A 17472-nucleotide genomic window follows, 5' to 3' on the forward strand; every position below is an offset into this window, starting at 1 on the left:
ATTCCTTTGGGACTTGGTTGAGACAACCAGGTTCCTTTCATCTGAGGAGGAACTCCAGTTACCAGTGACGTAAAGTAACCCCAGTACAACTTAGCCCTAGGCACGTTACATTAAACAAGGCAACATGTGGAATGCATCAGAAAGAGGAAACATTGTACTTCTTCTTCTTCTTCTTCTTCTTTTTTGCTGCAAACAATGGAATCCAGGCCAGCCACCAGGGGCAGGAATTTTTAAAGGTGCCTAAGTGATTTAGGAATACCAATATAAAACAGGACTTGGCACTCAGTTGCTCTGGAAAATCCCACCCCAGTTTGCCAGATGCTTGGTAAGTTTTCACAAGCACAACGTTTTTGAAAAGAAATAGAATTTCTGCTGGAAACCAGATTCCCATTTGAGGACACACTTCTGCACCCCAAGTACATCAGGGCCCTAATGTAGACTCAAGGTTGCTGAAGGTAGAGCTTGCCTAAGGCCCTGAAACACTTACCAGAAGAAGACCCAATCCCTGTGTTGGCTACAAATGTCCAACTTGGGATCCTTAAAATTCTAGTTTATTAGGCGGATTGAAACACTGTAATCATAAACCTTGGGGCTGGTCCCCACACACACACACATACACACACACAGTAGCAGGCTACAGAGTCAGGTATACCTATCCTACAAGCGCTGGAGTCTGTCGTTGAGGCTTCTTTCAGTGTGGTGTTATCTTCCAGAAGGGGGTCACCGGCTGGCCCTTCTGGCTGAACAGGTCTGGTTGAGTTGGAGATCAAGAGGGAGCCGCTGAGGGTCACTTTTCACTGCCTTTTATCTGTCCCTGGCAGACTTTGGTGACTCCCCAGTTTTCAGGGTTGCCCAATCCAGGGGTCATTGACCCTTGTGGGACTTCCCCCCCCTCGGTGGCTACTGGATGGCATCTGTCAGCCTCAGGGGTCATCCGCATGTACGTGCAGGTTTGGGAGTCCGTTGATGAATTTAGAATAGGGCTCTGGGAGCGGTCGATCTGGAGATATTCAGCCCAAAAGTTGGTCTCTGGCGTTGATTAACTCAGGCCAGGGCTTCTAGCCCTTGATCAGTGACGTTTAGAGATTTCCCGGTTGTTACATTGTCTTCTATTGAGTTCTTCCGTTGGCTGATCTGCAGCTTCCCAGGTGTTAATTGCTGCCTGCTACCGTGTTACACATTTAATCACGTTACACATTCAATCACTGATTCACTCACTCTTTCAGGGGCCGGCCTGATACAGAGAAGAGCAGTTTGATTCCTGCCCTTGTTAACATTGTTACAGTGTATAACTTACTTATGAAACTACACACATTCAGTTGAAAGTTGAAAGGTGAGGAGTATAAAATATAAGCTACAAATGCCATGGCACACAAATAGATAAAAATACCAAACTACAAGGGGAGATACAAAATGCACACATACAAATTTTAAAACACAATTCCTTATCTTAAAATGAAAGAGAGAGGAAGGAAGAAAAGGTAGAAAAAGAGAAACATATCCAAAGAGGGGAGAGCAAATGCAGGCAAGAGGAAAAGGGGGCTTTCTGCTACACCTGCTTTCTTCAGGATAGCATGCAAAATTCAGCTTCCCCACAAGCATATTCACCAAGTTCAGCATGAGATGTCAGCAGCATCCTCGAAAGAAGAAGCCTGCAAAGAAAACCAAAATCCATATGAAGGTGTAACTTCTCACTTCCTCAGTTCCCTCTGCTTTCTATAATCAATGTGCAGAGCTCAAATACTACAATAATGGATGCATCAGGATGCTGACAGACATCATGATGAAGGCACGTATGGCAATACAGCTCTGGCAATAAAGTGTAAGTGAGTCACTGCATTAACCTTCTGTGGTGCGACCCAAGATGAAATCAGTGAGGCAGCAGGCAAGTTAACTGCAGTCTTGTGTCTGAGGACCTCTAGGCCTTGCCTGTAATCCATAGCTGCAGGAGTCAGAGGCACCCAGAAATAATGCTTCATACCTCCAGCTCCTAGAGCCATTACCCAGTCCTTCCTGTTACCTGACTTCAGCCCTTCGAGGAATAGAGGAGACCATGATACTTTATTGACTTATAGCCTGGTTATCAGGATCACCTCCTATCTCTGAAAAATCAGTCCACTAGGAAAGAGCTGCAAGGGCACAAGCAGTTTACACTGGGACAGATATTTTGATTATAAGCCCTCATTTAGAGTTTGAACCAAACCCTGTTGAAATCAATAGAAAAGCCTTCTAAGCTCTTTGGATCAGTCTCTGTGATTAAGAGGATATATACTGGATACTATGCAGTGCCTACACATTTTGGGACATGTAGGGATGTTTAGCCCATTATGCTATCAATGGGTGTGACATTTCATCTTGCAAAAGGTTGACCCCTGGGTCCCAGTAAAGTCAAAAGAAATATTGTTGTTGATGCCAATGGAACCAAGATATGGGCCTGAAAAATGGGGATTTGTAATCAGCAAATGTGGATGTTTCATTGGCTGAATCTGTCACTGGGACATATTAGGCATTTGCTGCTGTTTGGATTAAACCTCCAAGTGCTTTATTCTCCCATGTAGAGTTTCAGACACTTAAGAAAAACACAGTTTTTCTAAACAGGTCTTCTTTGGGAAATTTACATAAATTTTGATTCCGCTTCCACTCTGAAATGTGCTGTTACATCTGTAATGTGCTGCATCATCTCATCTTAACTTGTATACCCCTGCTGCACATGCACACCCAGGAGACATGGGATAGGGTAGGGTGCATGTGTGTTGGGTTGGGGGGCACCCATGCTGTTGGACAGGCTGCTCTAAATCCATTCAAGTACTTCAGGCCAAGAATCCTGCAGTGAAGAATGGTTCATGATTGGTAGCTGCTTGTTTGTGACAAAATGATTCCATCAGTCATTGGGGCTAGGGAGACAGACATTACACATAAACCAGTTTAAGTGATCAGAAACTGGTTTAAACCTGTAACAAAACAGATGTTCAGTGCACATAAACCAGTTCCAAAATGGCTGAAACCAGTCTGATATAAACCTGGTTGAATGCAGTATCAGAGTTAACTGATTTGGCTCAAATTGGTTTATGCAATGTCTGTCTCAGACCCCTTCCTGGTTTAAGTTAAACCAGACTCCCCCAGCATCCCAGTAGGCCTGTGCAAAGCGGCTAGTATTTGCTTTGGATTTGGATTCGGCCAATTCGGGGGGCAGTGATTCGATTCAATGATAAAAATCACTGTCCTGAACTGATTTGGCTGAATCTGATTCAGAGAGTTGGCCACTGCCGAATTGGCCAAATCTCCGATTCAAACAGGCTCCCTCCCTGCCCGCTCTCCCAGCTCCATCAATGGCTGTCCTGCCCAGCCTCAGCGTCCTGGCTCTTTAAAAAAAACAACAAAAAACCCCCTACTCACTGGCTGCTTCCAGGCAGGAGAGGGGTGATCCCTGCTGCACCCCACTGCCCCGTGCTGTGTGGAAGGGCTCTGTCATGAGCCTCAATAAGCCCTGATGGCCACTGCAGTAGCCAGTGAGTGTGGGGCTTTTCTTTTTTTTTTCAAAGAGCTGGGATGCTGGGGCTAGGCGGGGCAGCCATTGACGGGGCTGGGAGAGCAGGTGGGGTTCAGGGGAAGCAGGCAGGGGATGGGGCCTGGCAGGGGTTCCCCCATGGTCCCCTCCCCTCTCCTCCAGCCCCTCCCCCGCCTCCTACTTACCAGCACAGAGTCCGGGTCCAGCTCCCTGTAGCACCAAGTGGGGACTGCCAGAATCTCCAAAGGTCTCCGAATCTTTTCTGTATTGATTCAGAGAGCTTTGAATTGATTTGGACCTTTTTATTGGTCTCTCAATTCGATTTGGAGATTTGGCTGTCGAATCAGGCCGAAACTCCTCCGAATCAAATCAGCACCCGAAGCTTTGCACAGCCTTACATCCTGGCATGCTCTCTGGGCTGGGTTCTCTGCTCCAGCCCCATCAGGCTGGCCCTGCCCTTCTGCTCCCCAGCCCAAGCAAGGACAGGCAGGGGTCTGGCCACAGTAGGGTTTAATTCCCCCCTCTCTAGCCTACTGGCAAGGACCCAAACTGGGTCTTCTGGGTGCTCCCCCCTGCAGCAGTGGGGCACCATGGCCCCTGAGGCAGAGGGGACCAGGGAGGGGGGTTAGCATTCCATCTACCCCATTGGCAGCTGGGTCTGCCCACCATCACTGCCACTCTCACTCCTTGTCATGGAATAGGTTCCTTGCTGTCTCCTCCACAAGACATCAGAGGGAGGAGGAATAACCTCATCCCTACCTCTCCCAAGGGGCCCTGCAGGCCAGTGTCTGGCCATGCCCCCACCCAGCCACTGCAGCGGGAGGGGGCAGGGCCCTTGGTGGTGGCAGCAGCTCCTGTCAGAACGTTGGGGAGCGCAAGTCCCTTCCTGGTGGGGGGCCCCACTCTAGGACGGGCAGAGCTGTGGTGGGCTGTGCGTGGCAGAACTGGGGCCCAGAATGGGTCAGAGCCCTGCACAGCACTGCCACCACCACTGCTGTTGTGTGCAGCAGCGTTCCTCACGCTGCAGCACACCCTCCAGCTGCTGGGAAGAAGCTCACACTTGGGGAAACTGTTACAGGGGCTTCTGCCCTTGTCACAGTCACTCCCACCTCACCGATCCAGTGGCCTTGTAGGGGCATGGTCAGATACCACCGTCTGTGTGGATCTGGCCCATGGAGGGGATCTGTGTGGCCTCCAGTGGTTCCCTCAATCACACTGGGCTGAGGCACCACACTCTGGGCATGCAGCTAGGCTGGGGCTGTTCCATGGTGGGACTGCCTTTCTTGGCAGCCCAGCCGCAGCAGCTCCTTTGTGGCTGCCACTGGCCCCAGCCCTGCAGTACAGGTGGGAACCAGTGTGTGCAGCCATGACCCTGTGCACCCACACCGGCTCCAGGCTCACTCATCTAGGCTGAGCAGTGGCAGCATGGGAGAGAAACAGGATGCTCAGTGCAGGGGGAAAGCGGCCCCTCCCCCTCCTGCTGCCAGCACTTCCAGGTGCAGCCGCCTGGAGCTGGCACCGGGCTGCCCTGCATCTGCTTTGCTGCCACTGCTGCTCCGTGGGGCAACCCAGAGGTGGCAGTTATTCAATGGAGATGTAGGGCAGCCCTGTGCGGGCTCCAGGTCGTTGCACCTGGAAGCGTCAGCAGTGAGAGGGGGAGGGGCCACTTCCCCCCATGCTGAGCACAGTTACTTTTCTGTGCTGCTGATGCTCAGCCTGGATAGGTGAGCCTGGAGGTGGTGTGGGGCATGCTGGGGCAGGGCTGTGCATGCTGGTCTCCACCTGCACCGCAGGGGTGGGGCTAGCGGCAGCAGCAAAGGAACTGCTGTGGCCAGGCTGCCAAGAAAAGCAGTCCCACTGCAGAGCAGCCCCAGTGCAACTGCGTGCCTGGGTAGTGACACCTTGGCCCGGCAGGATTGAGGGACCCCAAGACTGGGGGTCAGGCAAAGCCCCCTGTGGGAGCCCCTGTTATGGTTTCCCCAAGCACAAGCCTCTTCCCAGTGGAGAGGAGGGCTGTACTGCGGGGCAAGGAAAGCAGGTCACAGCGGTGCTGCGGGGGGGGGGGGGGGGGCTTGGAGGGCTCCAGGCCTTGGCACTGCCACACACAGTCCACTGCAGATGTGCCTGCCCTACAGTGGGGCCACCCACCATGAAGGGCTTGCACTCCCCAACATTATGACAGGCTGCTTTCCCCTCCTGCTGCAGGGGCTGTGTGGGGGCATGGCTAGACACTAGCCGACAAGGACCCGTGGTGGGGGCAGGGACAGGGTTATTCCCCCTCCCTCCAGCATTGGCAGAGGAGACAGCAGGGGGCCTATTTTGCTGCAAGGGAGTAAGCATGGTGGCGATGGTGGGCAGAGCTGGCTGCAAGTGGGGTAGAGGGGACACTAACTCCCCTTTCTGCCCCCCTCTGCCTCAGGGGCCATGGTGCCCCACTGCTGGTGGCACAGGGAGAGGGGAATTAAATCCCTTCCTGGCCAGTTCAGCCAGGACTGGCCACCCCCCACACACTGCTCCCTTGCAGCCAAGGACATGCTCTAGTGCCCCCAGCTCCTGGCCTGAGCAACTGCAGGCATGTGCCTGCAAGTCTGTTCAGTTACAAACTGATTTAGCCTAGCCAGGTTAGACTAACCTGCAAATGTTGAATCAATTCAGGCTCTGGCTCCTTGAATGTCTGTCTCTTTGATGGAAAAGAAATAAAGATGTCCCCAGAGTTTTGTCACAAGTTCAGTCTTACTGTCTACAGCTTTGGAAATGTGGGTCCACTTTAGGGCTCCCAGGGCTGGGGAAAATGCAACATTTTACTAAGATAATGTTTTTTCAAGGACAATTTTCTAATGATTCAACTTCTATACCATGCTCACCCTATCACTCAGAATTCATCAGGTAGAATTAGGGGCCTGTCTACCTGTGAAGGGCAATTTGAGATAAGACAGAGTGTCAATTTAAAGTGGTATAGTTATTCTCAACTAACTCCATGTGTGGGCATTAGTACTCCAGCCTAAGAGTACCTCTATTTTTTTTTTTTTTGGTTTTAAGCTTAATTAATTTCCAAAGCAGAGAAAGTTAAACCAGAAAAGGGCAAATTTATTCCACAATAAGAACATTTATTTATGGGCTTGATTCAGAAGTGTTAATTAGGAATATTCCTTTGTATGGACAAGCCCTAAGATAAAGTTTGAAAGCAGGAGGTCTCTCTCTGAGGCCAATCACACTATTTTCATAATGCTGCCAATTACAATCATTCAAAAAGCTTGGGTCAGGACTGCTATTGTTGTTGTTCTTGTTGCTGTTATTATTAATATTTTATGCCACTATATCCATAAAGGCTCAGAGTAACTTGCAATAACAGACAAACAAACCACAAGATAAAAAACGAAACTCCTTAACAGAAGAGATTTTGAAAAAAAATAAATGTTGGGTTCTTTTCATTGTGTCCAGTTTTTGAGTTGCATTGTCAAGATTTTCTCTACAGCTATGGAAACCACACATACACTTTTTATTTCCAATGAAAGCTGAGTCTTCTAAGATTACATGATCTCAGAAAAAAAGGATCTGAGGAAAAATACCAAATGTTGTGGGTTTTCACTGGAATCATGAAATCTGGGAATTTCTCTCATTCTAACTGAGAACAATTTGTGGGTGCAATAGGTCTCTTAGCAAGCTAGGCCTAGCTACACTGTTTCTGATTTAAGAGACAGGCTGCCCAGAGTAGTGTGAGCATATTTGAGGACACTGATGGGCATTGTAAGGCTACCATATAAGCATAGCCAGGATGAAGTTTTGGGGCTCCAGACCTTTGTTTGATAGTCTTCTAGGCACCAACAGTGGCTATCCTCAGTGCCGTAGCAAGCAGGGGAAGAGGGGCGAGCGGGGAGAGCGTCCTGGGCACCAAAGTGAAGGGGTGCCAACAGGCACTGCCCAGCCAGGGATGGAGCCACGAGCAGCTCGTTTGCAGGTGGGGGGCATGAGGACGGGAGAAGGAACCTCCCACAACTATGTGCCCCCCCCCCCCCCGGATCTGTGTACAGGACGAAGGCAGGCTGCCGCTTCAGGCTTTGCCCTGGGTGCCAAACTTCATTGCTACGGTACTGGCTGTCTTACTTGGTATATGTCAATGTTCATCCCTTGGATCTGCTCCAAAGAGCACTAAAATAAGACTTTGGTTTTGGCTCTGTGTTCTTAAGGATGCAATTGTGGATTTTGCTCACACACTGCACTGTAGACAAGGGTAGCGCTCAGCTGCAGTTGACTGTAAGACATCTTTTGACCTCTTCCTCCTCTATCAAAGTGCTATCTCAAATATTGCACAGCTCTGCTATTGACTTTGCATGTTGCCAGGCTTTGATCATTTATTCATTCACTGCTAACCTTCTCTCCATCATGAATTAGAGATCTAATTGGATTTAGGAGCAAAAACATATATTCCCCTATAATTTAGCTTTATGAACTGTTATCAGTTGGGCTTGGGTCTAACATCAGCTGGTTATTATCCAGAACCTGACATGCATTTTTTCATCCTCTTCATTATCTGTTTCAATAACATTTTTTTCTTGTTGACAGACACACAAAAATATGAAGACATCAGCATAAAGGAACATTGTTAAAGAACCATTGAACTAGATGGCTGTAAAGCCCACTGAAGGAAATGGAAAGATTCCTATTGACTTTACATCAGGGCCTAAATCAAAGTAGATAAATAAAAAGAATATTGCATTTCCATAGCAACTGCATGTTTTAGTGGCTATTGGAGATGAATGAAAATAGGATTTTCTGTAATAATATTGAAAGAAAAACATTTTCATTCCATTAAATTTTTCTACAGACATTTTCTGGTTTCTTGATGAAAGAATCAAACTTTTCAGATAGTTCTCCTTTTCTCAGCCTTTGCTTGCTTTCCTTTTCCCCCATTTCCATTTCCAGAGGCAACATGGAGGTAAAAAAGGAGGGAAAGCAAGGAAGACACCCCAATTTTTTTCAGCTTTTGGGTTTCTTCCTTTAAAAATAAAGTATACACAGCGCACAAAAATTTCTAGCAAATGTTAAATGTTGGAGAACAGCATTAGAGAACAGCTCAGAAACAGGAAGCCAGAAAAGCAAATGTTCATCCAAAAATGAAGAATTTCTGGTTAGGTGGGGTAATTCCCTATTCTCAAACAACAGATAGTAATTCCATTTAAGCCCAGGAGCCTGTCACATGCACAATGGTTCAGATGACAACACTGATCATAGGCCAGGTCATTCCCTTCCCCAGGGCACTTACTAGCAGTCTTATCATGGGTTCCAAAACCATCCTATCAGAAGGTGTTGGGACTTATCTCCATGTTAAAGGTCACTCCCAAACCTGGTGCTTCTGGCCTTGCCTTGAGATATGAGGAACATCTGTACAGATAAGGCGCTGTGCCTCTCAATCCCACATGTAGTGAATATCCCTGCACTGGCTCTGGTGCTGTCATTATTTCCAAACAGCAGCTCTAGGAAAGATGAACTGGTGAGAAAACAAGCTACATAAAAGCAAATACATTTTTTTTGGAGGGGTGGGGGCACGTTAAACTGGTTTGGGTAATTTCCATGTGAGGAGACAAAACCCTACCCAGTGCCTGCTCCAAATCCTTACTCTAACCCTTCCTGCATGTGGACTCAGACTACTGAAAAAGCACCCTATCAGGTCTGAGGACTCGGATTGGTGTTAAGTAACCCTGCATGAAAGAAGGTTGGGCTTGGTTGTTTTTCTTCAGCCTGTAAATGGCTAGCACTTGAACTGACCATCACCTTCCATCATATTTCTCAAATGTGCGCACAATGGAATAGTGTGATATCAACAAACCATAATGCAAGGAGAAGCATACTCTGGGGAGATCGCTGAGGTTATTGTTTACAGAGCAACAGCTGTTAAGCAATGGTTCCTGCTGAGTCAAAATGTTTAGAACGGGATCCTCAGCTCATGCAAATTGATGCAGCACCCACAGAGTCAGTGGAGCTGTGTCAATTTACACTGGCTGTGCTAAAACACACAGCTCTTATGCAGCCTTCAATACAAAGTTATTACAAGACCTTATTTGAAGCTACCTTTTAATCTAGGAACAAGATTATGCTGTGATATTTAACCTTCATCAGATATTGAGATAGCAGCTTTCAGAATCCATCTCACTGTTTCTCAAACTATTCATTTAGCCAGAATGGTCAAGACTTCAAGCATGCAAGGAACTTACAATGTCTGATAAAATCAGCACATCAAAGCCCCTGCCAGCATTAAGCACAACTTTTCTTAGAAAATCAAATAGCCATGAAAGAACAAGGAAGTCTTTATGCAATAGTAGACAATTGCAGCTATCCAACAAGAGGGGGGGAGCTGGGACCGTGGGTGGGGGTGCGGTAGCCCTCTAGGGTGCCTGGGACCCTGGGTGGGGGGACTGGGGCCCTGTGGGGGATAGGGGCTGTAGCTCTCCAGGGGGGAGCTGGGGCCCTGTGGGGGGCAGCATTCCATATGCTATGTGGGGGGGCTGTACCCTGTGGGGGCAAGAGGACCCACCCCTCCTGAGCAGCCCCCCCCAAGGTCCCCCACAGTCCCCCCAGCAAGTCGCCCCACACCTATGCACACACCAACCCACATCCCTTCACACAGACCCACCCACCTTCCTCCACACCCTTCCTGCAAACACCACATCCCCCCATCACACACCCATCATGTGCGAAGAAAACCAAAAGTGCACATCAACACATATAGGTATTTAGAATTTATTTTATCATGATGTTAGAGACACTGGTAGGCTTCCACTTTGCTTTAACATCGTAAATATACCAATAAAGCATTGCCCAACTGATTGCTCACTCTCTTTCTCTAGATGTGTGTGTGTGTGTGTGTGTGTGTGTGTGTAAAGTGGTCTTTTGTTTTAATTGTGGAAAAACATGGATTCTGGGGTATTTTTAAAAATGGATTTGGGATATTGCTGCTGTAGTCCAGCTGGCACAAGGGGTAGTGTCCCCAGGTACCCAGTAGCTGGGCCCCAGAAGCTCCTGTCTATTTGTATCCTTCAAGTATCATGGGTTCTAAGGCCCACCTTGGCTCCTACTGTGTGGGGCCAATGGATGAAAGATGCAACAGAATTCTTGGGACAACAAAGGCAAAAAACAGGATAGGAGTGTTGTGTGGGTCAGAGTCAAAACGTGAAAATAAGTACACCTGAGGAGGACACTGAGCAGAGCCCCCCAGGCTGCACTCACTGGTCCTCAAAGGCATTCAAGGAGCTGGTGGACACTGCCCACTGGTGCTCTGCCTGGAGACAAGCACGGACAAGTGAGAGGAAAATGGCCCCACAATCTCCAGGCACCTTCCTGTCCAGAGCCTCCTTACTAGTCAAATACAGCGCCCACTTAGCCAGGGCCAGGAGGAGATTGATCAGGAGGTCCTGGGACTTGGTGGGGCCATGGATGGGGTGACCAAAATCAAAAAGGTAGGGGGTGAAATTCAACCAGTACCTCAAGAGGAGGCTCTGGAGGTGGAGGTGGAGGGGCTGCAGCCTGGCATACTCAAGGGTCATATGCGCCAGGGTCTCCCTCTGCCCACAGAGGGGGCAGGAGACTGGGGTGTCCGTGAAGCTCGCCACATACACACCTGTGGCGATGGCTCCATGGAAGCCACCCCCAGAAGCTCCTGAGAGTGAGTAGCCTTGAGCTGCTTGCCAGGGAAGCTTTTTGTTCTGATGGGGCCAGGACAGAGCAGCTTTTTATACCGCTGGGGACAGCACAGGTGCTGGCCCTGGGCTCTAGCTCCCTCTGGCTGCAGATTCGGGAGGAGCCAGGCAGGGTTGCCCCAAGTGGCACAATTTGCTCCACAACAAAGTGCATGTCCAAGCACGTGCGCCAAGGCAAAAAGCCCCAGTTCAAATATGCACCGCTTCTATTTGAGCTGCCGCAGGTGCACGTGCTTGCTTGTGTGGGTGCGCTCCATGAGTTTTGTGAACTCTCAAATCCAGATCAAGTTTTCAATCCATCACGTTTGGTTTTTTAATTATCTGGGCTACTTATCGAATCTTTTCAAATAGCAGGATAAAGTTCTTCTGTCAGCTTCCCTGGAACATACCTCATTAACTCCAGTGAAATAGGTGTAATTACTCTGCATTTACAATGGCACCGAGAGCAGAGCAGGGAGCATGATATTCAAATATAGATCTACACAGATACTAGATTTGGGCCCATTCTACTTGTTATAGTTCCTGTTAATAAACAACAAATACTTGCACAAGAATCCTCCTGGGTTGTGACAGCTGGGCATAGCAGTCACTTTCCCCAAGAGGATAAAGAATTCAAGGAATTGCCCCTTTAATATTTTAACAATTTTTAGGCACAGTCGCAAAGGAATGCAATGCTGGTAAAGTATCTGTATAACAAGCAAGTAGGGCAGATGTGTTTGGAAACAGCTGCCTTTCCTATAGGATGCTGAAAAGAATACCCCATGCAAAATTTTGTTGTTTTGGCTGATTGTCTCAGTGAGGTCTGGGAAAATAGGAACTGTAATGTGAAATTCTCAGGAAGCAGAAATTGGTCTAACATACTCAGATATCATTTTTTCTTTAAACATTTTTTTTAAATTTTCATGTTAAATTTTAATGGGGGGAGGTAGAAAAGAAACACATGACAAGCTTTCATTTTTGTAGCTGTTTTTTTAAAGTAGCTTCAGCCTTGGTTAACAAGGTTGACGTGTTGATACACATTTTCTCTGACATTTCTGCAACCAAAAATGCATGCATGTGTGTGCACGTACATAGGAGGAAATATTCCAGTCATTTTCACCAGTCTACTGTAAGGATGGGAAGCGAGGGCAGTCTAGCTCAATTATTAGGCCATGGGGGTAATGCAAGAGCAAGGGGCAAAGCCCAAAACACCAGCTGAGACAAGGGTCAGAAATCTGAGACCACACTAGTGATCCAAGGGGGGGAATCCAGAGGCAAGGTCCAAAACACAAGGCAAGTCAAGGTTCAGGAGCAAGATACCAAGGTACCAGATCCCAAGGGAAATCCAAAAACCAGAGTCCAGGCCAAACAGGGGGTCAGAAACCAGAAATGCAAGATTCAGAGCGGCTTACTAGAGCACACCTTCAAAGGAACTGTTGGCTAACCTGCTGCCATAGATGGAACTAAATAGGAAGGCTGCCCTCCCCAGCTGCCAATCAAGAGGCCCTATCCATGGCATCTGGAATCATTAGCTGGGGTAGGGCTGCCAGTCCAAGCCTCAGACAATTAGCCCAGGTTGGGCTGCCCATTGGGGCCCCTGACACCCAGACTATTTCTTGTGTAGCTGTTGAGCTGGTCAGTCTACGTGTCCTAAGTAACACAAAAAATCATGTAAAAATATTTTAAAATGTATGATGTTTTCACAGTAAATGTCCCATTTAAAGTTAATTGGATTTCTAGGAAGGGAAACATGCTTTAAAATGATCTAGGTACCTTTGAAACTCCCACTCTAAATACACCGATTGATTTTCAGGATAGGAGCAATCTAAGCCCCCTATGTTTCACACAGCTCTAAAAATCATCTTAGGAATAAGCGAGTGTCGCCTCCATTCAGCCAAACTTATTAACACACTGTTAGATGTCTCTGTCTCTATTGGCACCCTTTCTGTGCGTGGTGTCACATAGTGATGTACGATCATGGCACTGGTGATCATATTGTGTGTGCAATGGCCCATCTGTCATGGTAAATTATGGCTATATGTGAGAAGGTGGGAGTCAGTGTGTGTAACAATGTCACATTTCTAGCTAAGGCCCTGATCTTATCCAAACAAAGAAATAAGCTGCTGCCTTCTTGGTCAAACAGCTGACCCATGCGAAGCATCAGTCTCTGCTAGAGATGAGACAGTCCGCTATTCGCCACCATCCCTCTTCCAGAATGTAGAGACTTGAAATAGATTTATCTGAATGCCGATGCTGAACTACTACGCAGCTGTGAGGTGCACACCAACAAGATGGTTTTGCTTCAGCAAGGACACCCCGCAAGAGACTCATATGTGACCTTCATACTTAATGTGGTGTGAATAGCATACCGCTAAAGTGAGACTTAATAGCAAGCTCCCGCAGAGTGATGCAAACAAACATTTTCCCCTGTTCTCATCTTAACTTCTGTTTCCTCAGTAGTTATGAAGTCTGCGAAAGAGAGAGGAAGAAAACATGTCACATCACAAAGATGTAACAGCATGATAAGTGGGGCAGCATCCTAAACTGTTACTGGGAAATGCTAGATGACTGGGTGATTGCAATGACAGTTTAGCCTAACAAGTAGGGCAATAATATCCACTCTCCATGCCTGGAATAGTCTGTGTTTACACCAGGCCACAAAGCCACCTGTCCAGTACCTCAGCCTTGCTTGTTACTGGAATCAGGCAGTAGAAGTGGTGGTGGCAACACACCCAGGGGATACTGATTAGCAAGGAATGGGAATGGGCTTGGAGTGACAGCCGTTCATCAGCATTCAGTGCATTTGCTTCCATGCTAGCCATGACGCACAGTGCATTCTGACAGAATGGTAGCTGACTTTGGAAGAGTGCTTTTATTTTTACATTTTATACTCTGGACACTTTTTATTGCTCCCTCACGTCTGCTTAATTTGATTGTATAGTCAGGGTAACATTCATACTTGGTAGAAACTGCTACAGCTCCATGAAAGTCACTGGAGGTTATTAAGAGAACATTTTCTGGTACCACTCACAAAGCTGGTCAAATTTTAATGACATTTCAATGCTGGAAAGGAGAAGGGTAGGAACCCAGAAAATGTAAGCATTCTCCCTCCCCCCTCCCCCGTTGTTTTGTTTGAATCTATTATTTTTGATGTCAACATCTGGAATCTCAGTAGGCCCCATCTCATAAATGAGACATAAGAGGTATTTTGGTCATATCTAAACCAGAAATTGAAAAGAAGACTTTCTGATTTAATCTCTGGAGAGGAACTGAAAGATCAGAGGGGAATTCACACTCCAGCATTCGAATACAACCCCGCTTATGCCCTTTACCACTGGAAGCACTTGGATTCAAGGTTCAGATACATCTCCACTTTCCTGTGTCTCTGCCTGGTGCCCCATCCAGCAGACCAGTGATGAGCAGTGCACCAGGTAGGTTTGTTTAAAGCCTTCTCTGTGGCACTGTAACATCTAAGCATTTTCTATGCATTAATGATTTTATTCTTCAAATCACGACAAGATACAAACGTCTGAAGTGGACATACAAATGGATAACAGTCTTTCACCTCTAATATACAGGAGAACAGACTGGGTGATCATAGTGGTCCCCTATAGCCATAAGATCTATAGACCTTGTTAAACATTACATTTAACATGTGTTATGTTTAGATTATAGTAAGGATTAAAGTGACATTGAAAGTTTTCTGTGTCGGGACCCAGGGCAGCTGGCCAGCAGCTCTCCCTGACTCCCACCCGGGCAGATAAGGGTCCGGGGCCTTAGAAGGCCGTCAGGCGGGTACTTGTGACGCGTGGAGTGGAATTAATTAGGCAGACGCTTATCGGTTGCAAAGCAAGATTGTTTACTCACGTCAAGGTGGTGTAAGACGGAGGTCAGAGATACTTAGTTAGTTACAGCTTAGAGATCGTCGTTCAGTTATTCTGCAGATATATATATATGGGCCGGCGGTCGGCTTATCGGGCATGCGGGGCAAGGGTACGCCAGGGAGGTCACGGCGGGAAGACGCTGACAACTGATCAAATTGTCAGATTTACTCCAAGGTGTGGGCAGAGTTGTCTTCCACTTTGCGAAAAATGTAAGCGGGTTTTGTTTGTATGATAGCCAATTGTTTTTCGCCACGTCATAAATCTAATTAGAATCGCCAATTATCTAGCGGTCTTCGCTAGGGTGTTATTTTCACAGGGTTACTCCTTGTTTTCTTTGACCAATTATAATGATTTATATAAAGCAAAGGAGGCAAAAGTTTTTATCTCTGTTAGTGGCGCAGCAATAAATTTCTTTTTGACATGCGCAGAAAAAAGCGGTTACTATCATTATTGTTAACCCTTAGTTAACCTAGTGCAGAAAAAACTGTTTTAAATGGTTATTACTTGTTTGAGACATGGGCACTACTTAATTTGGTTGTGACATTCTGAGCAGTCACACATTAATGTTTAACCAGTTCCAATGCAATCATACTGGAGTCTTGACCTGGCTCTGGTGACATCCCAGAACTGAGACCAAAAATCAGTTGATTTTGGAGACAGAATTCGTTATAAGTAGCTGTTATCTGTTTGCAGCCCTGGGCTGTCACCAGAACCAGTTCAAGACTCCAGAGTGGTCCTAGGGCTGAGACTCAATTTTAAGTCTCAGCCCAGGGACCCACTAGGGCTGGTTGGAGACTCCTGTGTGGTCCTGGGGCCAGGACCCACAATCAAACAGGACCTTGGCAATCCTTCCCTTGACAGACTGGCTCTGACCCACTGCAAGGCAAGGATATTTGTTTTCAGCTTAACTTCCCTTAACCCTGTGCTACTGTGCATTTCACTCTTTGACAGCTTCTCCAGAGTCATGGGGAAAGGGCCTTCTGTGCTTTCCCATTCTGGGGATGCATTTAAGTCACTGAGACTTAAATACCATGCATCACATTCTCTCTCAACATTAATTCTGTGCCAGCAAGTACCTCACCCACCCCAGAAGCAGCTCCAGTAAGGTATTTTGGTTTGGAGAGTGAATTCCTGTTTTAAACAGGACAGGGAGAAATAGGATGTCATGTCAACCCATTATTAGACCCAATCATTCACCACTTTTCATCCACTCAGCTTTGGTAGCTGGGGGAGGAAGACTTGGATCAAGCCTCCACTCTGACTCACTGCCTTTCTCTCCCTTCTTGCATCCACTTGTTTTCCAGGGGAAGAGTAGATTTTGGGCATGCTGCCCCTGTCCTCTACATGCAGCATGACTGTGCAGGAAGGAGTTCCTCCCATTTCCACTCTTCATGACTGCAGTAATCAGCCACACCCTAGCCCTCAGAAAGGGGAAAGGGACAAAATAAGAGGAACACACAAAAGGGAAGAAAGGAATATATGGACCAGATCCTGGTGCTTTTGCCCTGCTGTGGTCAAGGCTGCGAGGTTGTCCCAATGGAGCAGCCAGTGATTCTTCTTCTGGTGATTGCAGTCTACCCAGTCTAGGGTACGTCTAGGGTGCTGGGTATCCAGGTTGTTCCAGGGCACCTTGGCATGCACTGTACTCTAACTCCCCTCAGACAGTGATCACTGTTTCTACAAACATAAAACTGACAACAGCTTTTAGGTTCCTTTGAATTACACCAAGAGCTGAGCCAATCCTAGAATCTGGGTAGCGAGAAGTTTAGTACATTGAGTCCGGCACCTAGATTGGTTCATCTGGACCCCAAGATCTGGCCTGTAAAGTTGTTGGGGCAGTGTGGTGTTGAGGGGTGGGGGGACAAGAAACATGAGAAGAATGCAATAACAGCCCATAACCAAAAGGGGAGATGATTTTAGGGATACAAACGGATTAATAAGGGGCAAGCCAATAAGAGGAAAACTAAGAGGAAACTGTAGACTGAATTAGAAAGGAAAACTGGCTAAAAATATAGAACTGGGTGTCCCAGGTTCTGTCTGGCATCAAAAAAGGCTAGGACAATCATTTACACATGCATCCTGAATGGCAATTAACTCCAATTAGCCTTGATTGTCCTGGGGCAAAGCGTTAAATCAGATACTTCACAGGCACTTTAAATGGGACAATGACCTTGTATATTCGTAGGATTCTCAGGATAAAAATCTTTATCCCATATCTCCCTCGCTGGGGAAACAATAAATTCTGTCTGGGCACAAACGGAAGAGGCCATTCTGGGCAAGCGGAGAGCTAAAGGTGAGTTTTTTAGCCTCCATATATCCATGATGCTGTTTCTGGTAAATGAACAAAAGACAGCTGAAAACTTGTCATAGGGTAGTGTTTGTTGTCTGTAAAACCCTTTCCCATGCT

General features: G+C 47.1%; 2 long non-coding RNA genes across 2 annotated transcripts in view; both read right to left on the reverse strand.

Annotated features, from left to right (window-relative positions):
• Window positions 1-533: 533 nt before the first annotated feature.
• LOC106738353 (uncharacterized) overlaps window positions 534-17472 on the reverse strand; it is a 264293-nt gene continuing 247354 nt past the window's right edge. The window contains exon 6 of the long non-coding RNA XR_009462053.1: window positions 534-1652. This is a non-coding gene — a long non-coding RNA (uncharacterized LOC106738353). The remainder of the gene's footprint in view (window positions 1653-17472) is intronic.
• LOC132250368 (uncharacterized) lies at window positions 10231-15879 on the reverse strand. The gene is made up of 2 exons (XR_009462052.1): window positions 15049-15879; window positions 10231-13650 (listed from the first exon to the last, which is right to left on the reverse strand). It is a non-coding gene; the product is annotated as an uncharacterized LOC132250368 (long non-coding RNA).

Source organism: Alligator mississippiensis, chromosome 4, assembly GCF_030867095.1.
Source record: "Alligator mississippiensis isolate rAllMis1 chromosome 4, rAllMis1, whole genome shotgun sequence".
Lineage (NCBI taxonomy): Eukaryota > Metazoa > Chordata > Crocodylia > Alligatoridae > Alligator > Alligator mississippiensis.